Source organism: Podarcis erhardii, assembly GCF_964252035.2.
Source record: "Podarcis erhardii genome assembly, chromosome: 15".
In the NCBI taxonomy this organism is placed as follows: Eukaryota; Metazoa; Chordata; class Lepidosauria; order Squamata; family Lacertidae; genus Podarcis; species Podarcis erhardii.
In genome coordinates this window covers 2,232,319-2,259,375 of record NC_138505.1, presented here as the reverse complement: position 1 = coordinate 2,259,375, position 27,057 = coordinate 2,232,319, and the positions used below count along the sequence as shown (strand labels likewise).

The 27,057-nt window shown below is 46.3% G+C and overlaps 2 long non-coding RNA genes across 2 annotated transcripts; both read left to right on the top strand.

Annotated features, from left to right (window-relative positions):
- The first annotated feature begins 2,452 nt into the window (after positions 1–2,452).
- Positions 2,453–4,247, top strand: LOC309330219. The gene is made up of 3 exons (XR_014151387.1): positions 2,453–2,486; positions 2,753–4,012; positions 4,193–4,247. It is a non-coding gene; the product is annotated as an uncharacterized lncRNA (long non-coding RNA).
- Positions 4,248–12,156: 7,909 nt separating this feature from the next.
- On the top strand, positions 12,157–14,600 carry LOC309330202. The gene is made up of 2 exons (XR_014151372.1): positions 12,157–12,190; positions 13,990–14,600. It is a non-coding gene; the product is annotated as an uncharacterized lncRNA (long non-coding RNA).
- Positions 14,601–27,057: the final 12,457 nt, after the last annotated feature.

Sequence of the window (27,057 nt, the reverse complement as noted above, 5' to 3'; positions counted from 1 at the left end):
AGTTACGGACATCTGATTTTAAATTAATTCATTGGGGCTGAAGAGGTTTCCTCTCATGGCTCAGGGATCCAAACTTCTCAAACAGATTGCGATGAATTGCTCGGTTGAGGACGTCTTGTGACTAACTCTCCTGGACGGATGATTTCTATGCAATGGCGATGGGTTCAAGAGACAAGTTTGGATGTGACATTGGTGAGTAGATGGTTGGGTGGCTACTAGATCAAGGGGTAAGACCAACAAGTAGGTAAAGAGAAATTATTTCTCCAGATAGTGCATATCTAAACTACCACAAAAGGTAGAAAAGGTCACTAACATGGATGGCTTTAAAGGAGACTTAGACAAATCCATGGAGGATAATAAGCCTATCAAGGACTTCTAGACATGATGGTCATTTCTTACCTCCACAATTGGAGGCATTATGCTTCTTCTGAACACCGGCTGTTTGGAATCACAGGTGGAGGTTGCCATCAGGTCCTGCTCAAGGGCTTCCCATTAGGGCATTTTGTTGACCCACTAAGAGAACAGGACTCTGGACAAGGTGGGCCTTTTACCAGATCCATCGGAGCTCTTCTTGGTGGGTTCCTATAATGAAGATAAGTGGAAATTTTTAGTTGATCATTTGAGTGTGTTGGTCTAGGGCAGGCATGGCCAAACTTGGCCCTCCAGCTGTCTTGGGACTACAACTCCCATCTTCCCTAGCTAACAGGACCGGCAGTCAGGGATGATGGGAATTGTAGTCTCAAAACATCTGGAGGGCCAAGTTTGGCCATGCCTGGTCTAGGGGAAGAGAAGTGACCCAAGCTAGAAGGCCAAGACCAATGATGCCCCGTGAACTAGACCTTTCAAAGTCTATGGCTCCTACAGTGAGCGTGGCAGTGTGAACTTGGCATTATAGTCTCCGGTCATGGTCAATTTAGGAAGGACTCCAGAATGGCATTCCTGAACATTGACTAAAAGCAATGGGGGAGATCCATAGCTCAGTGGTAGGGCATCTGCTTTGCATGAAGAAGGCTCCAGGTTCAATCCCCATCATCTCCAGATAGGTCTGGGAAAGACTCCCTGCCTGCAACCTGGAGAGCCAAGGCCAGTCGACGTAGACAATTTGAGATAGATAGACCAATGATCTGATTAAGCAGAAGGCAGCTTTCTATGTAAGTCTGCCCTTAGAACAGTGTTTCCCAGACTCAGGTCTCCAGCTGCTTTTGGAGTACAGTTCCCACCATCCCTGACCACTGGTCTTGCTAGATAGGGATGATGGGAGTTGTAGTCCCAAAACAGCTGGAGACCCAATTTTGGGAAACACTTCCTTAGAATAAGAAGCACTGGGATCTTACTGAGTCCATAGCTCAGTGCCTGCTTCACCTGTAGAAGGTCCAAGCTTCAAACTCTGGTATCTCCAGGTTGGTTTGGGCAGGACAGCCTGTCTGAAACCTGGAGAGCCACTGACTGTTATCGAAGATTATACTGAGCTTGATGGGCCATGGGTTTGACTCAGTACTTGTCAACCTCCTATCCTTCCAAGGACCATAGTGGTAGAACATCTGCTTTGCATGCAGAAGGTGCAGGTTTCAGTCTTCAGCATCCTCAGGTAGGGTTGGGAATGTCTGGAGAGCTTCTGCCAGTCCTTTTGTAGACTGGGAGCTAGCAGGGCCAATGGCCTGACTCTGTCTGTTCCAACGTCTGTGTTGGAACACTGAAGTTTTGAAAGAAGTTCATGCAAGGCCCCAATTTCAATTAAAAAAACAGTCTGTTGCAAGGAACCCTGCGCCCATTCAGATATTGCTGGATTGCAACCCTTTTCAACACCCCTGAACCTTGGCCATGCTGACTGCTGGCAGTGTTAGAAACTCAGGTATATAATCTAATCTTCAAACGGCATCTTAATTTCATTGCTATACTGTTTATATTTTAAAGAACAAATCTCAAAGCCGGTTACAGCACATTAAAACATCAAACAATCCAGAATGAAACAAATTCAAGCTTCAAGAATTATTTCAGATCCTTCTCCAAGGGATCTTTTGCTTTCCCCCATCACCAACCTTGTATCCAGGGATCTCCATGCTTGTTGCAAAATGCGCTTGGCGCCTGCTAATTTCTAACACTGGCTTCTGGGGCTGCTGGAAGTTGGAGTCTAGCAGCATCTGAAGGGTCGCTTATATCCCTCAGTTGTTTTGACTCCAGGTTGTTTTGACTCCAGAAAGGAAGAACGTTGCAGAAACCAAAACCAGCAAATACTTACCTTTCTGGGAGCCGATGGGTAGTTCCCATCAAATTAAGATTTTCTATTAAACTTCATGATGCAAGGGAACAATTTTGAGGATTAATGGCTAGAGCAAGGCTGAGTTCTTAATGTCAGGTTTGGGCTTCCCTGGGGCTCATTGTTTCCGGATCCCGGCTTGGTTGGTATTGTATAAAAGAGTCTGTGCTTCTTTGTTCCCTCATTTCCTCCTGGCCTCTCTGTCCATTTGGTCCTTTGAGATTTGGGGGTAAGCATTTAATCTATATATGCATTTATCTTCTCCTCCATGAATTTATCTAATCTTCTCTTAAAGCAATGCAGGTGGTGGACCCCCACTGCCTGCTGTGGCAGTGAGTTCCACAGTTTAACCATGCTTGTGTGGATGTGACACAACTTTCTTCTTCTTCCCCTTCTTCTTCTTCTTCTTCTTCTTCTTCTTCTTCTTCTTCTTCTTCTCCTCATTATTGCAGCAAATTCCTACAATGTGTCTTTCCCCCCTTCCCTGTCCTGCAGGCAAAGCCAATTTCCTTTTCAGACAAGATGTCTCATCAGTGCAAGCAGCCTTGCACACCGCCCCCATGTTGCGTGAAAGGGACCACCGTCAAGTGCGGAACCGCATCATGTGGCGCAACCAAGTGCGCCACCGACGTGTGCTCGGCGCCTTGCCAAACCTCCTGCGGCGAGGCTGTCAAGGCACCCGCCACTAAGTGCGCTGACCCATGCACCAAGTGCGCGGACCCATGCACCAAGTGCGCCTCGCCCTGCCAAAGCGTCTGCAGTGGCGTCAAAGCTGTGGCACCCTGCCAGGGCACCGTCTGTGCCACCCCTTGCCAGGCTCAGACCTGCGTCCCTGTCTGCGCATCACCGTGCCAGGCTCAGACCTGCATCCCGGTCTGCATTCAGCGGTGCCCCTGCGGATGTGGCAAGCTCATTTTGGTGCCCCAGACCTGTTGCGCGAGTCCCTGCAGCACGGTCTGTGCAGTGCCAGTCCAGGTCCAACCCTGCTGCTCTTCGACCTGCTGCAAGCCGACGTGCTGCGCATGACCATCGGTGTTTGGAACGAGGGAGCGATCGATCCATACATGACCCACACTGTGTCGCATATACCAGATGGTGTGTCCCTTCTCTCAGCTTCAACCTTTCGCTTTATGCCTTCCTGCTTATGACAACACACAGAATTCTGCGCCATCTCTTGGAAAAGGAAGTATCAATGACCTTGGAGAGATCGACTGCGTGAATGGCCTATCGGTGGTGGACCTGGGACTGAGAGCTGAAAGATAAGAAAGGAATTGTTGATGACTCGGCATGCAAAATCCAGATTCTGACATTTTAACTCCAGTTCTTGAAATCTTAAGTGCTTTAGGCTTGCTGGCATCTTTTGATCTCAATGGCTCCTGGACAACAACCAGGTATGAAATCTCCTGTGCGGGTGCCATCCGATTTTACATGCCCCTGCATATCAGTTTTCCGAATATAATTAAATCCTATTTGCTGTTGCATGTCGGTCAGGAAATGCTAAACACAATTGCATGTCAGTTCCCACAGGAAAATGTTAAATGCCGTTGTGTGTAAGGTTTCCCAGATGGCCTCTGCAATTGCATTCATTCCATGTGATGTTGAAGTAATGGCTGGTTGGTACGCTATTCATGTACACTATTTGAGCCAACTTTCTTAATTGCTAGACGCATGGGAACATAAGAAAGCTGTCTTAGACTCTGTCAGACCAGTGTTGTCCAGGTTCCAGGCATGGAGTTTTTCCCAGTCCTTCTGCATGCAAAGCAGATACTCTATTACTGAGCTATGTTCTTTCTCCTAAAAAACGAAGTAAGATTCTAGCCCACAGGGCTCTGACTAAAGCGCTGATTTAATTGCAAGCTGCCTTACACCAAGTCTGATTGTTGGACTCCATCTAGCTTGTCAACACTGACTGGCAACAGCTCTCCAGGGATTCAGGCAAAGGAGATTCTCAGCCTTACCCACAGATGCTGGGGACCGAACCTGATATTTACCGTATTGTTCGCTCCATAGGGCACACCTAGTTTTTAGTGGGGGAAATCCCTCTGGCTGTCTTGGCTTCCTCTTTAGCCATGCACAACCTCTCCAGCCGGGAGAGGCTGCGTGCAGCTTTGGCAGAAGCCAAGACAGCGAGCAGGATGGATCCCGCTCACTGTCTTGGCTTTGTTTTTAGTTGCGGGGCTGGGGCGGGGGAAGCCCGAGCTTCCCCCGACCCCAGCCCCCAGAATGGGTCCGGGAGCAGAGGCAAGGTTGCTCCAAGAGCTTGCTGCTATCCGTAAGCCTTCTGAGCCTGGCAGGAACTTCCACCACGCTCCGAAGGTTTGCGGATAGCTGCCTGAAGCCTGGAGAGTGAGAGGGGTCGGTGCACACCACAGGATGCACACACATTTCCCCTTCATTTTTGGAGAGGAAAAAGTGCATCCTATAGAGCGAAAAATACGGTATTTATTTATCTTGCATGCAAAGAATTTGCTCCTCTCCTGCCAAATGCCATTACACGTCAAATATCAGATACGGTTAATGATCAGCTGTCGAATTAAACAGGAAAAATAATCTGGGATGAAATATCATGGAATGTCAGATGTGCGGACACGAATATGAAACATGATATATGTTGACTGTCGGTCATCAGCCTTCGGAAAAAGTAATGTCAAGATGAGAATTTCTGGGAGGGAAGTTGATCTTGCTGTGCTTGGAAAGTCAGTTTCACTCTGCTTGAAGTCTTCCCCTTTGCAAAGCAGCTCCCCCCACCCCCCACCCCAAGTATGTAAAGGTGTATCAAATAAAAAAATCTATTCTCTGTGGCATCGCATGACTCTCTGGTCTTCTTCCATCTGCTTTAGCAGAGAGATGTCCTGGTAAGTCTCGTCAAAAGTCGCCCTTGGCGAAATCTGAAGCAGGGATGAAGGTTCGGCTTCAAAGGCAGAACAGGGGGAACGAACGGCTCAGGGGCCACACTCCCTTCTGTGAAACCTTCCAGGGGCCACATCCTGGGTGGGCAAGGCCAGTGGATTAAAGGGGGTGGAGCAACAAAAGGACATTATTACCTTTTGTACTGCAAGCTACTTCCTACACACACACACACACAGAGAGAGAGAGAGAGAGAGAAACACCCCTCTCTATGTTCTTCTGGCATTGACTAGATGACTTGGGGTCTTTTCCAACTCTACAGTTCTATTGTAATAAACAAAATCTGCCCTTATTCCCTTATGGGGGACACAAGAGTCCTTACAGAGTCCTTTGCAGGTTCTCCATTGGTAGGAGAAAAGAACAGAGGCCAGCCAGAGAGTATTGAGAAGCAAAGCAGCTTGTAAGCCTGATCTTTATTGATCTGTTGCAACTGGGTGCTCCCCTCACACGCAGGAAAGGAGGAGGACCCCAAACCAAGGTGTGCCTGCCCTTATATAGACATTTTAAATTCCCTGCCCTGGAGCTCCAGACCACCCCTCAGATACATCATACATACATCACAGAAGGGGTGTAACCCAAGACCATCCCCCCAAACATCATACCTACATCACAGAAAAGGTGGTCTACAACAGAAATTTGAATGTTGTTGTTTTTCCTGTCTTCCAGGTTATCTGATAATGCCTTATCTGATTGCCTTTCCTGGTAGTCTGCCCATTTCTTTGAGATGGTAATTACCCAATTCCTGAGACAATGGGAAGGTTCCCTCACCCCCTCCCTCCTTGCAGAGAAAACATTTGGTCAGTTTGGGAGTCAAAATAGTTTCAGGGCAGTCTTCCTGTGCTGCCCCAGACTTGTGGTCCCCATATCTATGTACATTCTAGATTGCTACATTTATGAACCTTTATTATATATATAAGACCTTACATTTTTTATTTCAATATGATTCTTCCAACTCTACAATTCCGAGACTCTATTGTCCTCCCTGAACAAGGCAAGAAGCACTATCGGAGTTGAAGGCTGCATTCCAACATGCCAAAAACATTCAAGTGGGAGGGTGCAAAGCTGGGTTTGCAGAGGGATTTGGTCTAGGAGGGAGGGCCTGTTAGAGGAACCCCAAGCCTGAGCTCCCCACCCATCCATCATGTAAAGGATTTGGGGGAAATGAGAGGGATTTCAATAAACATAGCTGGCTTTCTCCGGTGGGAATGGATTCCTCACACATAGAATCATATAGGATTGGGAGGGACTGCTCAGGAGTCATCTATTCCAGATCCCTGCAGTGTAGGAATCACAGCTGAAGAATCCCTGACAGACGACCTTCCAACCTCTGTTTAAAACTTCCAAAGGAGGGTGGTCCACCACCTTCCAAGGGAGTCCATTCCACGGCTCTTACCACCAGAAAGTTCTTCCAAACGTTTAGTCAGAACTTCCTTTCTTGCAATTTGAATCCATTGGTTTGGGTCCCCCTCTGAGTGCGTGCAGGAACCAGGGCCTGTGACCAGTAGGGCTTCGCAGGACTGGGGCCTTCCTAAGTTTGTTCTGGAGAGGCAAGGTGCGGCCGTACAGGTGAGGCCGATTGGTAACTCACTGCACCTGGTGGCAAGAGCCGGGAAGGGATATAAGGTCAGCATTTCCCTTCAGCTCTTTGCCCCAGCAACATGCTTCCTGCCTTTGGCTCCTTGCCTCTCAACTCTCAGTCCCTTGACTTCGTGACTGCTTGCTTCTCGACCCTCAGACCCTGGACTTCATGACTCCTTGCATCTCGACCCTCAGACCCTTGACTTTGTGACTCCTTTCTTCTCAACCCTTGGACCCTTGACCTTGTGACTCCCTGCTTTCTGACCCTCGGACCCCTAGCTTCTGGACTCTCATTCCTGCTCCCACCCCACCATCTTGCCCCTGGTCCTGATGTCCTCAGCTGGGACTCCGATCGCCCGTAGACCAGACCGTGACACCATCTCTGGAGCAGCAGAAAACAAGCTTGCTCCATCTTCCATGTGACAGACCTTCAGATAATTGAAGATGGCTCTCATATCCCTTCTCAGTCTTCTTTTCTCATCCCCATGTCCCTCAACTGTTCCTCATAAGGCTCGGTTCCCAGGCCCTTTATCATCTCAGTCACCTTCCTCTGCACACATTTTAAGGTTGTCAATATCCTTCTTGAACTGTGGTGACCAGAGCTGGGCAGAGGACTCCAGGTAAATATGAGATATGGTCCTAACCATTGTTTAAGGGTGTGGCACATTTCACCCATCCTTCCTGTAATGTGCTCATGATGTTCATTGTTCTCTCTCCCTCCACCTCCCCCAATTAATCCTCAACAAGTCTTGGAAGGTAGGCTAGGCTCAAATTACGACCATTTGAAGGTCACCTGTCCACTTCATGGAAGTGAAGGGATTTGAACTTGAATCTGCTTAGTCCTTGCCCAATACTGTAGCCCTACACCACCAATGGATTGCACTGGTCAGAAGACTGTATAAAAACCTTGCACACCCTCACAGCAACCAGCTTCTTCTGCCCCAACATAGCTTCCCACAAACTTCACAACTGATGACAAGCTCCCTCTGTTTGTCATATTCTTGCCACAGGTGCCATCTACTGGCCAGGTGTCCTCTGTGCATGACTGCTTTGCCCAAATACGTTCAAACAGATATCAGCACACATGAGGACTAGGAACTTGAAAGCTGAGATGTTTCTGGAAGTTGAATGCTAGGTCCAATACCATAACCTTTTGCTCATCTGCCTTCCAACATAATTTATGACACAGTCCGTCTTTTATGTTGAGAAGAACATATGTAGAGTCTGCTGGATCAAGCCAGAGGTCCATTGGTCCAGCAAAAAAATAAACTAAGTTTCTAGCCCTCAAGGTTCTAAATGAAGGGGTGATTTAATGGGAACATAGGAAGCTACATTATACCAAGTCAGACCATTGGTCCATCAATTTCTATATTGTCTACACTGACCAGCCGTGGCTCTCCAGACTTTCAGGCACATGTCTCTTCTAGCCCTAACTAGGGATGGAACCTTGGACCTTCTGCCCACAAATCAGTGTTATGGCCCTTTCCCAAAAGAACATAGGAAGATATCTTATATGGAGTCAGAGCATGGGTCCACATGGCTCAGTATTTTCTTTCTCAGGCAAAGCAGGTGTTGACCTACTGAGGTATGGTCCTTCCCTAAAAATGAAATAAGATCCCAGTCCTCATCATTCTCAACCAAAGGCTTATTTAAATAAGGGCTGAGGAAGCTTCCTCATTCGAAGTCAGGCGATGGGTCCATGTAGCTCACCACTGTCAGTATCGAGGCAGAACTCTGGTCTGTCCAGTTCTGTATTGTCAAAGCTGACCAGCAGAACCTCTCCAGGGTTTCAGATGAGGGACGTTCCCAGCCCTACCTGAAGATGCCAGGGATTCAACCTGGAGCCTTCTGCATTCAAAGCAGGTGTTCTACCTCTGAGCTCCAGACCTTCCCAGGCGTGGATTCACAACCTGATCATTTGAACAAGGACACGCCCTTCTCCAGCTCATCTTAGGCCAAATAATTATAGTTCCTCCAACTTTTTATGGACGGAAAATGAGGACACCATCCTAATAGCCACTCTGCTGTCACACTTGCCCCACTGTAGAGTCCTTAAGGGCTCTTCTCCAGCTTAATAACACCTTCGCATGAGGCAGACGGAGAAGGAACATATAATTCTGTGTTATTTTTCCATGCGGCTCAATTTTAGTTTCCTGGCTTAGTGTTAAACCTACATTCGTCACTCGCTCTTCTGCGACTTCTCTCTCTCTCTGGTTCCCCTGCTGCCCTTTAAATACAGGACGCCTCTGGACCATCACAGTGCATGGAGCTTAATCATCTGTTGTGCTTAAAAGCCAGAGGCCCAGAATAGAAAACCCAAAAGGGCTTCATCATCAGAGGGGAATTGGCATTACTGCCTGTGGATTGTGAAACGACACCTCGACATTGTGGATTCCAGAGAAGAAATCATAAGCAAACTCTAGATTCAGTTCCAAGCCACCCAGGGGGGCATAGCTGTCAACTTTTCCCTTTTCTTGCGAGGAATCCTATTCGGAATAAGGGAATTTCCCTTTAAAAAAGGGAAACGTTGACAGCTATGCAGGGGGGTTTGACGTGACGTACTTAGGAGGCAAGATTTCGCCAAAACTGAATGTTGCATGTATGAAGGTGTGTTTTTGTTTAAGGGCTCATCTAGATTTCAATTAATGCTGTGGTCTGTAAGCATGAGTCTGGAGTGATTTTATTTTGTCCCACCATTTCCCCTGGGAAAATCTGCTGTTTACTGCTGAATGAGAGCAAGGATCCACCTGCAGAGAACCTGATTGTCATTCGTTTTGATTCAGATGTAGCCTAGCTGTCAACTTTTCCCTTTTCTTGCGAGGAATCCTATTCGAAATAAGGGAATTCCCTTTAAAAAAGGGAAATGTTGGCAGCTATGAAGACAGCAGGTCGCTTTTCGTGTAAATACAAGAGCAACATAGAACTACAGTAAGAACAAACGCCCTTCTAAGATGGTGGCCTCTCCTTCCTTGGAGGTTTTTAAGGAGAGTTTGGATGGCCGTCTGTCAGGGATTCTTCATTTGTGATTCCTGCATCGCAGGGGGTTGGACTAGATGACCCTCAAGGTACGTTCTGACTTGAAAGTTCTATGATTCCATTTTGGGCAGGACAAAACATAAAACGCCCATTCAAATACGCTCGATAGCACTTGGAACAGTCATGGTTTTCCCCAAAGAGTCCTGAGTCCTGTGGTTTGGAAAGGATGCTGAGAGTAGTTAGGACAACCTTATATCATCATCATAGAATTGCAGAAGATGCCCCAAGGATCATCTAGTCCAACTCTCTGTGATGGAGGAATCCTGTCCACAGCTTTTCCTGGGTGGCCTCGAACCACCAACCTTCTGGTTAACATCTAGAAACACTGACCCATTGTGCTACCTCACAGAGCTGTGGTTTCCAGAGTTCCCTCGGAAGACAGAATGATTGTTAAACCACACTGTATTCAGCTAGATAAGCTAGATCATTTATTACGGTCAAAGACCAGCTCACGTACATAACACAATAAAAACACTGTTCACAAAGATAAATATACAACTGGAGCAGATTGCAGCAATAGCTCATGAGTTGAAATTTAGATATATACATACACCTGTACAACTGAGATTTGGGCTACCATAAAAAATTGACCCTGAGGCACTTCAAAGGGTGACTTCAGCATTTCCCTAGTAAGCTATTTTATTCTAGAGGATGATCTGTGCCTACAAATCTGGGCGCAGAATCCGGCTACCAGCTAGGTCGTATTGTATTTGTAGCTCTGGGATGAAAATAGGGGTCTCCTAACAATGCGCAGCACCCTTAATGAATTGCAGCTCCTAGAATTCCCTAGAGGAAGCCATAACTGTTCTAAGTGGTGCTGTAGTGCTTTCGATGCATGGTGTGAATGTGGCCTAGGTTTTATTAACTCATTCATAAGTTAATTATGTATACAATGGTACCTCGGTTCTCGAATGTAATCTGTTCTGGAAGACCATTCGACTTCTGAAATATTCAAAAACTGAGGCGCAAAGGGCTGACTGAAAGTTCAATTGGGAAAAATTTGAAAAACACACAGCGGAAGCCATTTGACTTCTGAGGCTCGTTCGAAAATGGAAGCAATTACTCCCAGGTTTTCAGAGTTCGAAAACTGAAACATTCAGCTTTCAATAAGCTCAAAAACCAAGGTACCACTGTTGTGTGTGTGTGTGTGTGTGTGTGCATTTATAATAATTAATAAGTTTTATTAACTTATTTATTGATACTTATTCACAGATATACACAGATACACACACATTACAAAGTATCTTTTGATAATATACTAAAACAGCTACTTAGAAAGGAGAAAAGGAGACAACTAAAAAAAAGAGAAAGGGAGAGAAAAGGGAAAGAAAAGAAAAACCACAGAAAAGAATAAAGGACTTTCTGCTCTCTGTCCTGCAGCTACATATAATATTCATTCCTGAAGATCCAACCATTCTATCTTGTATAAACCAGTATTCTTTCAATCGTCAAACTCAAAAGTAACACACCCACTTTTTTGCAATCAGATTTCCTCAATATAATGCCTCTTGTATACTGCAGAAATAATTCCCAAGCATGCTTCATTACATGATTTCATGCGAAGAAGGCACTGATAAAGGTAAAGGGACCCCTGACCATTAGGTCCAGTCATGGCCGACTCTGGGGTTGCGGCGCTCATCTCACTTTATTGCTGAGGGAGCCGGCGTACAGCTTCTAGGTCATGTGGCCAGCATGACTAAGCCACTTCTGGCAAACCAGAGCAGCGCACGGAAACACCGTTTACCTTCCCGCCAGAGCGGTACCTATTTATCTATAATAATTTATAATAATTTATTATTTATACCCCGCCCATCTGGCTGGGCCTCCCCAGCCACTCTACTTGCACTTTGACGTGCTTTTGAACTGCTAGGTTGGCAGGAGCAGGGACTGAGCAACGGGAGCTCACCCCGTCGTGGGGATTCGAACTGCCGACCTTCCGATCGGCAAGTCCTAGGCTCTGTGGTTTAACCCACAGCGCCACCCACATCCCAAGGCACTGATAGTCATGTTCAAATTTCCATTTTGCATAGCATAGTTTACTTGTAGCACCCCAACCTCATGGGGGCTGTGCATTTTCAAAACTAGGGCAAGAGGGAAACGACTTTTAGTGATCATCGCCGTCTCTGCAGGTGTTGGGTTGCATTACAATATCTCCGTGGCACAGCGGAGCAGGTCTCTGAGGTACTTCCAAAGGCATGTGCCCAAGCATATAGGTTAATATTTTCCACTCAGTAATTCCCAGGAATCATTTGTGATCTTGTTGGCAGTGGAGTCACCGGCTTGGTTTTCTTGCACAACCAATGGGTCATTTCTTTTTTTAGGAGCCTTGGGAAGCATATAAAAGTTCTCACTTCCCTTGGCTCCAGACCACACTTCACTGTATTCCTCCTTCGGTCCTGGTGGGTGCATTGGGTAAGTAATTTTCATCCTGGGCTTGCTGCTTCCTTCCTTTTTAGAGCTGTGTCTGAAGATGCTACAAAGCTATCTGTGTCTGAAGATGTCCTGCATCTGACGGGGTAGGACCGTAGCTCACCTGTAGAGCACCTGCCTTCATGCAGAGGGTGCTGGGACCAGTTCTCAGCATCTCCAGATAGGGATGGGAACCATGAGGACTAGGATCTTGTCTTCTTCTGGAAGAAGGGCCATAGTTCAGCAGTACAAACCCTCCAGCACTGCTCAGATGAAAACTGGGACATCTTCTACATCAGTGCCCGACCACACATGCCTCCTTTTCAAGGATGCAGACCAGTGGCTGAACAAAGCAAGCAGAGCCAAGAGACCATAATAGATGCTCTTCAGCACCCATGACCCCTCAGCACTCATTGCAGTCGTGGTGGCGGTCTCATAGACCTCCACCTCCATCGTTCTGCCCAGACGCTGAGGTCCAGCTCTGAGGGCCTTCTGGCGGTTCCCTCATTGCGAGAAGTGAGGTTACAGGGAACTAGGCAGAGGGCCTTCTCGGTGGTGGCGCCCACCCTGTGGAATGCCCTCCCATCAGATGTCAAAGAGAAAAATAACTACCAAACTTTTAGAAGACATCTGAAGGCAGCCCTTTTTAGGGAAGCTTTTAATGTTTAATAGGTTATTGTATTTAAGTGTTTTGTTGGAAGCCGCCCAGAGTGGTTGGGGAAACCCAGCCAGATGGGTGGGGTATAAATAATAAATTATTATATTATATAGACAGGCCCTGCTCCCTTAGCTCCCCCACCCAACTTTCTTTCTTCATGGGAGACCCATCAACTGAGGAGTGGAGAAACAGTGAAACATTCTCTGAGGGGCATTCAAGTGACCGGGATCTTCATGAAAGCAGGAAGTGGCGCCATATTGAGTGGTGGGAGAGAAGAAAGAGGGAGGCATAGTTCTAAGAAAAATGTTAGATGCATAGATGTGAATTTTCAGTAATAGGCTGAAACGCTGTACAGAAGGGAAGGCCCCTTGGGAATTTGGGTCTCTGTATGAAAAAGTGAGAAGCTGTTATGGCAGACCCTCAAAGTGTCCCTATTTTCCAGGGACATCCTTGATTTAGAGAAGCTGCCCCGGTTTCTGATTTGATCCCAGAATGTCCTGCTATTCCTTTGGACATCCCTATTTTCAATGGAGAAATGTTGGAGGGTATGGAGTTATCCGACCCTGAGGTATCTCAAGGCAATCCTGTCCAGCGGTACCTTGGTAGTCAAACACCTTAGCTGTCAAGCAAATTGGCTCCCGAACTTTGCAAACCCGGAAGTGAGTTTTCCGGTTTGCGAATGTTTTTTGAAAGCTTGACGTGGCTTCTGAGGCTTCCGATTGGCAGAAGAAAGCTCATTCAAGATTTGCTAGGAGGTTTTTGCTATCACAGTAGTTCTTCAGATATTCCTTAAATATAATCCATGCTTGGTTTACTTTTTGCGTTGAATATCCTCTTACCCTCCCCGTCATTTTTGCCATTTGCAGATATTCTAACAATTGAACTTGCCATTCTGATTTTGTAGGTATAGTTTTGTTCTTCCAACACGTTGCAGTTAGAATTCTAGCTGCGGATGTTGCATACATAAAGAGAGATCTAACTTCTTTTTTAATTTCAGTTGACAATATCCCTAATAAGAAGGCTTCTGGCCGTTTTGTGAATGGGATTTTTAACATCTTTTTTAGTCCGTTATCTATTTCATCCCAAAATTTCCTGTTTTTTCCACATTCCCATCACATGTGCATGTCTTTCTGTTGTCTTCTAGGGTTTGGCTTCCAGGCGCAGCAAAAATATGTCTTGCCATCAACATCAGTGCAAGCAGGCTTGCCTGCCACCTCCATGTGTGAAGTCGTGTCAACCATGTGCACCTCAACAGTGTGTGAAGACTTGCTGCCCACCGTGTGGCCCTAAATGTGGCCCGGCCTGTGGGTCAGGCTGTGGCCCTAAATGTGGCCCGGCCTGTGGGTCAGGCTGTGGCCCCAAATGTGCTCCGGCCTGTGGGTCAGGCTGTGGCCCCAAATGTGCTCCGGCCTGTGGGTCAGGCTGTGGCCCCAAATGTGCTCCGGCTTGTGGGTCAAGCTGTGGCCCCAAATGTGCCCCGGCCTGTGCCCCGGCTTGTGCGCCCCCCTGCGCCCCCCAGTGCGTGAAGAAGTGTGCCACCAAATGCATGGAACCCTGCACCCCTAAGTGTAAATAACCAACGAGATGCTGGCATCACCTGAAAAGCACAAAAGGCTTTTGTGAAAAGGGCGAACAGCTGGCAGGCCAGGCGCTGGGGACTGTTAAGCTTCATCAAATTTAGTCAGCAATGTAACCCAACTTCGTCGGCTAGTGAAAGCCGAGTTCTGCAACATGAATAAAAACATGCCAAATTAAGCTGATTTGTGTGGTGTTTCTTGCACAAGATATACCGTATTTTTCGTTCCATAAGACGCACCATTTTCTTCCTAAAAAGTAAGGGGAAATGTCTGTGAGTCTTATGGAGCGAATGCGTGGTCCCTGGAGCCGAATTGCCCAGGGGCAAAAAGCAGATCATGCTTTTTTTTTTTTTTTGGAAAGAGGGAAGTGGGTGTTGAAATGAAGCCGCTGATCGTTTGCTGATTGGAGAGAGAGATAAGGGATGCTAGAGATAAAGGAGGCTGCCTGGGAGTGGGGAGGTAAAGACAGCAAACTTGCAAAGGGGGGAAACAAGAAAACTAAAGCAATAAGGAGAGAAATTAGAAGAAAAGGAAGAGCAAAAAAGCTGCTCCAGTTAAGAAAAAGACACTAAGGCAAACAAGAGGGAAGGGAGTGTTGAAAGGAAACAGCTGATCGGTGGGATCAGGAGAGAGATAAGGGACTGGGAGGGGGGAGGTAAAAGCCCATGGATCCTCAGGATTTTTGCATTGGGTCACCCCAAATTCACCATCAGATCACATGTCTGTGGCCACATCATGAACCACAAAAACCATACATCCACTGTTGTGTTCAGAATTTTTTTCTTCTTGTTTTCCTCCTCTAAAAACTAGGTGTGTCTTATGGAGCGAAAAATACGGTAATACATTTTCACCTGGTTTTCACTCCCTCTCCTTTTCTGGTAGTTACAACTATGCACAAGACCAGGCGTCGGCAACCTAAGGCCCAAGGGCCACAAGCGGCCCACGGGGTCATTTAACCAGCTCCCGAGCCGCCCCCGAACCAAGCAGCCCACTCGGTGAGTCCCCACGTGCTGCGCTAAATTGGCGCAGCGCGGCATAGGGACTTGCTTCCGTGGCGCTGAAAGTCGCTGGAAATTGCGGGGGGGGGGTGTGTGCTCACGCGAATGTGCAATCCAGCCCATAGAGGGATCTCTGCTGTAGTGGACCGGCCCAGGTGAGGTAAACCTTGCTGACCCCTGCGAAGGACTTTTGGTATCTGAGCACTGATATTAAAGCCACTTCTGGAGATAGCATAAATTTAACACTCATTCCTGTGCTATTTGATTTCCGAAAAAGATCCATTTGTTGCCTCATTAACCTGGAAAATTGTGGGTGCAGAGGTGACTGAGAGCAGCCGTCAGGACCCTATAACACCAGTCCTAAAGGATCTACATTGGCTCCTGGTACGTTTCCGAGCCCAATTCAAAGTGTTGATGCTGACTTTTAAAGCCCTAAATGGCCTCAGCTCATACCTAGAACTGCTTAGTTGGTCTTTAAGGTGCTACTGGAAGGAATTTTTTGTTTCCACCCCCATCGTTCTGCCTGGACACTGAGGTCCACCTCCGAGGGTCTTCTGGCAGTTCCCTCCCTGCAATAAGTGATGTTACAGGGCCTTCTCAGTGGTGGCACCCGCCCTGTGGAACATCCTCCCATCAGATGTCAAGGAGATAAGTCATTACACAACCTTTAGAAGATGTCTGAATGAAGCCCTGTAAAGGGAAGTTTTTCATGTTTGATGTTTTTATTTCTGTTGGAAGCAGCCCAGAGTGGCTTTGGAAACCCAGTCAGATGGGCGGGATATAAATAATAAAATTATTGTTGTTATTGGGACACAGTTTGGGTGGACACACACCATTTCCCATGTACTGTTTACACAGTACATTTGTTACTGATACTTCTTGCATTCGATTATATGTAACACTCAGGCCCAGAGGAAACAGTTTATCCCTTTTTTCCCTTTAGTGAAACATGAGGCCAAATACCGTGGGTGTTTCTCTCTCTGAAACGTAAAGCACACTCTGAGCATTTTGTTTTCTTTCCTATTTGACGTGGTCAAATCCAATAAGGGGAGATGAAGGTTTTATGGTCATATTTTCCAGGGGTCGACCAGATGAGCTTTGGAGGTCCCTTTCAGCTCTACAATTCTATGATTTTTGGGGAGGGAAGGGGGCTCCCGATGTATATTTTGCTCTAGGGGACTTAGTTTTCTCAGAATTGAGTATACACTTCCAGAGCCAATGCTAAACACATTACTTCTGGTAAATGTGCCACCATAGCTGCTAAAGGGCTGTGAAAATTTGTGTCCCAGGCTTTTTAGACTTGTCTACCCATGTACTGGGACACGGGTGGCGCTGTGGGTTAAACCACAGAGCCTAGGACTTGCCGGAAGGTTGGCGGTTCGAAAGCCCGCGACGAGGTGAGCTCCCGTTGCTCGGTCCCTGCTCCTGCCAACCTAGCAGTTCAAAAGCACATCAAGTGCAAGTAGATAAATAGGTAGCGCTCTGGCGGGAAGGTAAACAGTGTTTCCGTGCGCTGCTCTGGTTCGCCAGCTTAGTCCTGCTGGCCACATGACCTGGAAGCTGTACTCCGGCTCCCTTGGCCAGTAAAGCGAGATGAGCGCCGCAACCCCAGAGTCGGCCGCGACTGGACCTAATGGTCAGGGGTCCCTTTACCTTTACCTTTACCCATGTACTATCTGAAACCAGAGTGGTGCATTGGGTTGCTAGATGTGAAATTTATTGGCATAATTTTCAGCTCTCCCAGGGAACATTGCAAATTGATTCTAGCATTATAACCAGGAAAGCTAACACCATGATTGCCATGTCTGAAAGCCTCCTTAGTCATGCCTCTTAGCTTCAATGAGTCTACTTTGAGTAGGACTAGCACTGGAGACAACTCCAGTTCCCTTTAGTATTCAAGAATGTAGCATACTTTTAATCTATAGTGTCGCTGACATGGATACAGAGTCTGTGGTCCTCTCATAACCTCCAACATTTCTCTGATGAAAATAGGGGTGTCCTATGCCATAATAATAGGGACGCGGGTGGCGCTGTGGGTAAAACCTCAGCACCTAGGACTTGCCGATCGTCAGGTCGGCGGTTCGAATCCCTGCGGCGGGGTGCGCTCCCGTCGTTCGGTACCAGCGCCTGCCAACCTAGCAGTTCGAAAGCACCCCCAAGTGCAAGTAGATAAATAGGGACCGCTTACCAGCGGGAAGGTAAACGGCGTTTCCGTGTGCTGCGCTGGTGCTGGCTCGCTAGAGCAGCTTCGTCACGCTGGCCACGTGACCCGGAAGTGTCTCCGGACAGCACTGGCCCCTGGCCTCTTAAGTGAGATGGGCGCACAACCCCAGAGGCGGACACGACTGGCCCGTACGGGCAGGGGTACCTTTACCTTTACCTTTATGCCATAATAATAATTTTCATATTTATAGCCTGCCCATCTGACTGGGTTGCCCCAGCCATTCTGAGTGACTAACAACAGATATAGAAACATAATAAAACACTAAATATTAAAAAGCTTCGTTTTTATACAGGGGTGCCTTCAGATGGTTTGGGGGTCAGATAACTCCATGCCCTCCAACATTTATCCGATGAAAATAGGGACATCCTGAGGAAAAGTGGGACATTCCAAGATCAAATCAGAAACTGGGACAGCGTCTCTAAATCAGGGTCTGTCCCTGGAAAATAGGGACAATTGGATGGTCTGCCCTCCAAGACCTGCAGATCTTGCAGATCTGCCCTCCAAGACCTGCAAGATCTTGCAGATCCCATCATCCCTGACCATTGGTGAAGGCAGTTATGGGAGATGCAGTCAGACAACCACTAGATGGTGCCAGGGTCCACATCCGTCCTTGCTTTAAGTAGAGCGATTTCTGTGGCAGGATGAGGCAAAAGTTTCCTCTGGTGGCAGTTTAAGGAATATCACTCAATGCACCTTAGCATGGCTTGCTTAACTGATGAACTCTGAAAAACAAGCCATACGGAACCCCAAGCAATTGGGTAATGTTTCTGGGGGAACTGTTCACAGCGGACACACAAGAATTATAGGTGAGAAGAGAAGCCAGAGAAATAAAATACCTTCTCAGTATTTGTAATGATCTGATCAGCCTCCTTCCTTTTTATAGAGTTGTTTTTCTTCAATACTAAAATAATTCAATGTTGTTGTTGAGTCGTTTAGTCGTGTCCGCCTCTTCGTGACCCCCTGGACCAGAGCATGCCAGGCACTTCTGTCTTCCACTGCCTCCCGCAGTTTGGTCAGACTCATGTTTGTAGCTTCAAGAACACTGTCCCACCATCTCGTCCTCTGTCGTCCCCTTCTCCTTGTGCCCTCCATCTTTCCCAACATCAGGGCCTTTTCCAGGGAGTCTTCTTTTCTCATGAGGTGGCTAAAGATCTGGAGCCTCTGCTTCAGGATCTGTCCTTCCAGGGAGCACTCAGGGCTGATTTCCTTCAGAATGGAGAGGTTGGATCTTCTTGCAGTCCATGGGACTCTCAAGAGTCTCCTCCAGCACCAGAATTCAAAAGCATCCATTCTTCAGCGATCAACCTTCTTTATGGTCCAGCTCTCACTTCCATACATCACTACTGGGAAAACCATAGCTTTAACTATACGGACCTTTGTTGACAAAGTGATGTCTCTGCATTAATGCTCACAAAGACCTTCTGTCTGGAAGAAGAAATCTTTCTCAGCAGAAGGGCCACATTTCCTTCTCTGCAACCTTCCGGGGGCCACAAGCCCATACCCTCCAACATTTCTCCGATGAAAATAGGGACGTCCCATTCCATAATGATAATTGTCATATTTATACCAAGCCCATCTGCCTGGGTTGCCCCAGCTACTCTGGGTGACTAGCGACATATATAAAAACATAATTAAACATTAAAATGCTTCCCTATACAGGACTGCCTTCAGACGGCTCGGGGGTCAGATAACTCCATACCCTCCAACATTTCTCTGATAAAAATAGGGACATCCTAAGGAAAAGTGGGACATTCCAGGACCAAATCAGAATTTGGAATGGCTCTTCTAAATCAGGGACTGTGCCTGGAAAATAGCAATGGGGAGACCAAGGAAAAGAGACGGTGGAGGAAGACTGGAAGAAATTCAAAGACTATCTGCAGAGGCATTATAAAATTAATGGACATTAGTGTGATGTTGGATAAAAATTAAGTGATTACCAGCTGTAATGTAGAGGTTGAGTAATAAGTTACAATAAGTTACAACAAGTTATAATAAGGATTTGCTGAATTAAGAATTTGAACTGGAATACAAAAGGGGGAGGTGAGAGGAGGTCTGGGAAACAAGTTAATGGAAATGAGTTAGGGAAATTACATTTGTTTTAACTGTTCTTTTTGTTTTTGTATTTTTGTATTTTTATTATTATTTTTGTGTGTGTATGTTTAATTTTTTGTATTAATTGGAAACTTCAATATTTTTTTTTTTAAAAAAGGAAAATAGCAATGGGAAGGGCCGGGGGAGGGGGGAAGTGGGCAGAGCAATGAATTTCTAATAATAATAATAATAATAATAATAATAATACCCTGCCCATCTGGCTGGGTTTCCCCAGCCACTCTTGGCGGCTCCCAACAAAATTAAAAGCACAATAGAACATTAAAAACTTCCCTAAACAGGGCTGCCTTCAGGTGTCTTCTAAAAACCAGAATCAGCAGTTCTCAACCTGTGGGTCCCCAGATGTTGTTGGACTACAACTCCCATCATCCCTGAGTTAGCTATTTTGCTGAATGTATGTGTGGGTTTTTGTGTCAGCGTCGGTTGTGCAGGTCTAGCTCAGTATTGTTGACGCTGACTTGGCAATGGCTCTCCAAGCAGGAAGTGTTTTCCAAACTTACCTGCAGATGCTAAAAATATATGGATGCATGAATCTGCCTTACTGCAAGTCAGAGCCTTGGTCCATTTAGTTCAGTATCATCTATCTATACTTCCAGCGCCAGAAGCTTGGCTCTGCCCTCGCTGGTCCTGGAAGGATCCTTTAAAAAAGTCCCATGAGCTCAGAGACTTTGCGCCTGTTCATTGGGGGAGATAGGAAGCCCAGAGCACTTGTTCTTTAGATGTCCCTTTTATGAAGAGGCACATAGTGAGGCTGGTGAGGCTCCCTGACCTCCCGGAAAAGCAAAAATTTGACCTTTTCCTGTTAGACAAAGATCATAAGACGACCTGGATGGTTGCCAGATTCTGTGTACAGATCTGTAGGCGCAGACCATCCCCCGACCCAAACTAGTTCGTTAAGAAAATCCCCAAATGTGGTTCCATGGGTGACTCTGGGTCATCTCTCTGCCGTAGCTTGTCTTAAAGTTTTAAGTTTCTATAAGCTTATTGCATTTATAAATTTTAAATTTATTGTTGTACATTGTTTTAAATGTTTGTTTTCCTTCTGGGATTGTACCCCCAAGTGTGTTTTATAAGCTGTTCTCCGACCATAATAAATTATCTCTATACTGCCAGTAACTCTCCAGGGTTCCAGGTAGGAGATATCTATGGTTAACTCATGGGTGCCAGTCAAGAAAACACTCCTCTTTCTTTCTTTCTTTCTTTTTCCCTCCCTCCCTTCCTTCCTTCCTTCCTTCCTTCCTTCCTTCCTTCCTTCCTTCCTTCCTTCCTTCCTTCCTTCCCTTCCTTCCTTCCTTCCTTCCTTCCTTCCTTCCTTCTCTCTCTCTCTCTCTCTCTCTCTCTCTCTCTCTCTCTTGTAGCTGACATGGTCAAAGCAGAAAAGAATACCAATGCACCTTATTCCAGAGATTACTGAGTTGGAGACTCACCTCTGGAAATCTGCAAACCAAAAACATGCAAATTTAGAGTTCCCACCCAGGCCTACTTTAAATATCTATATCATCTCACTGGGCAGATCCATGGTATAGTTATGCGTGAGTTTGTTTTTTAATGCTGAAGGAAACAGTCTAATGAGCTAGACTGATTCATAAGCAGTTTATTGCAGAACAATTGCATTTAATTCATACTGAGATCATATTGCATGCAGGCAATATCTGGAGAGTTATGCATGATTTCTCGACATGGAATGTGTGTAATCCCAAAGAAGCTGCTTTTCCTGGGATGGGTCTACAGCAGCGATGGCGCCAAGACTTGAAACTGGAGTTGGGGCTTGAATTATGAACTTGGCTATTTCCCCAGTAAGTCCATTAAGAGCAGAACCCAATTCCATAGCTGTCAACTTACAGATTTGAAAATAAGGGACCAGCAGCCTCGAAAATAAGGGATAGCAGCCAAAATAAGGGATCAACAATTACTTTGATAAAATACATATTTTGTTGCATGCAAATGGCTTTAGATACCTATTAGGTCCATGAATTACCATATAGCACGTATTCAACACAAAAAACTGCAACAATTTGTTGTTGACAAAGGACAGCTGGACATAGAAAGGGCCCCGTTACCTTCAGTAGCTTATTTAAGGGACATCATCCATAAGGGACAGCAGTGGGACATGGCGCTGGGATAAGGGACTGTCCCGCCAAATAAGGGACGCTTGACAGCTATGACCCAATTCTCCACTGGAATTCAGGCCTGGCTCACCTTGGTGGAGAAATCTAAGTCCTATTATTATTATTAACCTGCCCTTCATTCTAAGATGAATTAAAACATCTTAGATGTCAAATTAAATTAACATCTTAAATCAAAACACAATGTAACATCGAAACATAATTAAACATAACATTGAAACTGTCTAAAACAACTTACGATCATAAAAATAATGAGGGTCAAAAGTCAGAGTAAAGAGGTGAGTCTTCATTATTTGTTGTATAGAGAAGGTGCCAGACATACCTTTATGGCAAGGAGTTTCACAACTTAGGGGTTGCCACAGAGAATGCCCTCTCCTAAAACACCACCATCCCAATACAGTGGAACCTCTGGTTGCGAACATGATCCGTGCAGGAGGCACGTTCGCAACCCGCAGTGTTCGCAACCCGCAGCGCCGCGTCTGCGCACGCACGGGTCATGAGTCAGCGCTTCTGCACATGTGCAAAGCATGATTTACTGTTTCTGCGCATGTGCGAGCGTCGAAACCTGGAAGTAATCCGTTCCAGTACTTCTGGGTTCGGCACAGTGCGCAACCCGAAAACGCACAACCTGAAGCGTCTGAAACCCAAGGTATGACTGTACTCTGAGGGTGGAGAAACTGCCAAGAGGGCTACATCTGTTGATCTCAGCACCCAAGAGGGTCTACAGTGGTACCTCGGGTTCCAGACGCTTCAGGTTACAGACTCCGCTAACCCAGAAATAGTACCTCGGGTTAAGAACTTTGCTTCAGGAGGAGAACAGAAATCGTGCTCTGGCAGCATGGCAGCAGCAGGAGGCCACATTAGCTAAAGTGGTGCTTCCTGTTAAGAACAGTTTCAGGTCAAGAACGGACCTCCGGAATGAATTAAGTATGTAACCAGAGGTACCACTATATAGGGAAGGCTATGGCCTTGCAGATATTTGGGACCTGAGTAATTTAGGTCTTTAAACACCGAGGTGAGCACCTTGAATTATCCTTCCGGTAGAGGTGATGGTGTCATTGGCCTTGGTCCAGAAGCTACACCTGCAGGTTCCACAACCTGCTCCAATGAAAACAGCAAAGGAATGACTAAGGGTGCAAATTCTGCAAATTCTGCAGACATCCCATTGAGGCATCAGGTTGGCCACTGTGAGAACAGGATGCTGGGCAAGATGGGCCATTGGTCTGATCCAGCAGCTTCTTCTCTCGTACCTATGGGACCGCCTCTCCTGGTATGTCCCACGGAGGACCTTACGGTCTTCAAACAAAACACCTTGGAGGTTCCTGGCCACAGGGAGGTTAGGCTGGCCTCAACCAGAGCCAGGGCTTTTTCGGCTGTGGCCCCAATCTAGTGGAACGCTCTGTCCCAAGGGACCAGGGCCCTGCGGGACCTGACATCTTTCCGCAGGGCCTGCAAGACGGAGCTGTTCCACCAGGCCTTTGGCCAAGGCACAGTCTGACCCCCTCCTTCTGTAATCCTCACAGAACTCTAGCCCAATGGTTGCCATTAATTTGATTTGAATTGATTTTAGAATGAATTGATTTTAGAATGCTGTGTTACTTTTATTGTTGTTAGCCGCTCTGAGCCCGGCTTCGGCTGGGGTGGGCGGGATATAAATAAAATTTTATTCTTATTCTTATTCTTATTTGTTCTCTCTCTCTCTCTCTCACACACAGACACACCCCAGTGCTTCAAAAGTTCATTTTAGAAACCAATGAGTTCCTGTTCGCCCTCTTCAAAAAGTTCAAGTTCGTCCCCTTTAAAAAGGAATTCCAGTTAATTTCACAGTTCAGTTTACAATTCATTCACCTGGTTCTTGGCATTTCCCTCAGCCTTCAGCTTGATCATTAAACCACCCTGAGAATTGTAGCTCTGTAAGGGGAATAATAACCCTCAGTACCCTTAATAAACTACAGCTCCCAGAATCCTTTGAAGGAAGTCATGGCTGCTTGAAGCTGGCTTCCTCAAGCTCGGCCCTCCAGATGTTTTTGGCCTACAACTCCCATGATCCCTAGCTAGCAGGACCAGTGGTCAGGGATGATGGGAATTGTAGTCTCAAAATATCTGGAAGGCTGAGTTTGAGGAAACCTGGTTTAAAATATCACCATAGTGCTTTAAATGTGTGCTCTGCATGTGATTTAACAGCACACACACACATGAATATAAGCATTTTTAAAAGAGTTATTTCCCCAAGCAGTTATGATTTTAAGCTTAAACAATATCATTTTTTTCAGACCGGTAAAAACACAATGACCAAAATCAGACACCAAAATCAACATATAGAATGTATTGAATTAAAACTATAGTTGAATTGAATTAAAAACAACCTGCAAAGGGAGCTGAATTCAAGTCCAGTTCACATGAAAATTATAGGAACTACTTTCACGTATAACTGGGTCCTAGATTAAATCTGGTGGGCATGTACCCCCAAAATCACTGACACACCATTAGCTTGGCAGGATATGGAAGACTTAATTTGATTTTGCACCAAATGATGATGTCAATTACTTTCCAACAACAATAATTAATGATATGACTTTGAGGCTCGTGACTTTGAAAAGCCTGACCTCCCATTGGGGGATAGGCCAGATGCTTGCATATTCATTTGCCCCAGAGGGTTGCAAATATATTATGTAAAGAAGTCAGATAAAGCAGATAGGGTCAGGTGACTCAAGATAATGAGACCGCCAAGGCACCCTAATCTGCATCCCTCAGCGATTAATTGCCAGGAGCCGAGACTCCAGATCTCCTATAAAAGCCCTCTCCTTCTGATTGCACTCCATCAACTCGCCTTCTCTGATTTCTACTGCAGTTCAACTGAACTAGGTAAGTCATTGACTTCTGGGGAAACTGATTCTGCTGCTGAGCTCAAACTCCTTGCCATAGAACAGCCTTTCTCAACCTGTGGGTCCCCAGCTGTTGTTGAACTACAACTCCCATCACCCCTAGCTAGCAAGGCCAGAGCTCAGGGATGATGGGAGTTGTAGTCCAACTGCATCTGGGGACCCACAGGTTGAGAACCACTGCCATAGAACAAGGGTGGGGGAAGGGAAGGATCTGGTGCCTTTCGGATGTTGCTGGACTTCAGCTCCCATGAGCCACTGCCAATGGTCAGGGGTGGTGGGAGTTGGAGTCCAGCACATCTGGAGGTCATCAGGTTATGTGAGGCCAATCCAGAATTTGGTTCTGCTTCTGAATACCAGTTGCTAAAACTGCAGGGGGAAAGAGGGCTCTCGTACCTAGGTGCTGCTTGTGGGATTCTGACAGGCATCTGGGTAGCCAATGCTGGAATAGATGGCCCATTGGTCCAATGCGTCAGGGCTCTTTTGAAGTTCTTATGGAACCTCCAGGCCATTGGCAGTCTATCTAGATTCCTAGGTTTTGGGGGGCAGTTGGTCACTGTATGGATGCTGGACTAGATGGGCCATTGACCAAGCAAAGCTATCCTAATGTCCTTAAATTCCCTGTGTTATTTAACAACAAGGGGTGTGTGTGTGGAATCTGTGGACCTTCAGATGCTGCTGGACACCAACTCCCATCAGCCCTGGCCAACAAGGGATGATGGGAATTGGAGTCTAGGAACAGCTGGAGTCTGACAACCGTTGGAAGCCACCAGCTCATTCAGGTTCAAGCAAGGCATTCCCTAAGTTGTTCTACAAGCAGGGAGCATAGAAGCAAGGACTTGCAAATGTTGCTGGCCTCCAAATCCCATCAGCCCTAGCCAACATGTCCAACGGTCAGTGGTGTCAGGAGTTGGATTTCAGCAACTTTTGGAGACCTGCAGGTTCTGTGTCTCTACTATAGAACTACATGACTGTTTGGCAAATTTGATTTGCCAGATCTCTGCTGGAGATGCATCCACAGCAACTCCCAACCTTCAACTTCACAGGTGCAGTCAGTCGCAATCTTTATCCCACCATGGACAACAATGAAGTAGTTCATTTAGGACAGCCTTTCTCAACCGGTGGGTCCCCAGATGCTGTTGAACTACAACTCCCATCACCCCTAGCTAGCAAGGCCAGAGCTCAGGGATGATGGGAGTTGTAGTCCAACAACATCTTGTGAAGCTTTGCAACTTTGGAGCGCTAGAGAGAATCTGCTTTGTATGCAGAGGGTCTTGGATTCAAGTCCCGGCTTGAACTGGGAAAGACTATTGGTTTGAAATTCCAGTGAGCTTCTGCCAATCTTCATAGACAGTACAGAGCAAGACAGACCAAGGGTCTGACTCGGTATAAGACAGCTTCTGAGGGCTCCTTTATTTTTTATTTCACAAGAGTTGAATACCACTGAATTGTAAATAAAACCTCCAAAGGGGGGGGGGTCTACAAAGGGGTTCATTGATAATAATAATAATAATAATAATAATAATAATAATAATAATAATAATAAACATTTTTTATTTATACCCTGCCCTTTCCGGTTCAAAAATTGGGCTCAGGGCGGCTAACAACAAATTTAAAACACTTTAAAACAATTATAAAAGCAGCATAAAATACAGTATAAAAACATGAATAACAATAAAATTCAAAAATCAATTAGATAATCCCCAGGGCTAGCTGGCTGAATTGGTCCTACTTGGGCCAGCGAGGAGGCCAGGGGAGAATTAGCTGTGGGGTCTCAGAGCGGGTGGTCTTCATAAAAGGGGAGGGGGAGGGAAGAGAAGGGAAATAAAAGATCAGGCTGAATTCAAATTAAAAGCTAGGTGGAATAGCTCTGTCTTACAGGCCCGGCGGAAGGAGGTTAAATCCTGAAGGGCCCTAGTCTCATGGGACAGAGCATTCCACCAGGTCGGAGCCATCACTGAAAAGGCCCTGATGAGGCATAATAAAAATCCCACAAGATTTAGCGACGGCCACCAAATTGGGTGGCTTCATGGAGGATCAGGGCATCTGTGACTGAACCCTACATACACCCTCAGAGGCAGTAAGCTCCTGAATACCACTTGCTTGCAACCACAGGATGAGTTGCTGTTGGGCCTACATTGGGCTCTGTGAGCTTCCCAGTGGGTCATCTAATTGGCCACTATGAGAAGAACAGGCTGTAGGACTAGATGGACCCCCTGATCCAGTAGGGATTTCCCTATGTTCTTAACAAAATTCAGATTTCCTCCTTCTCTTTTTCAAAGCGTTGCCTAAGCCC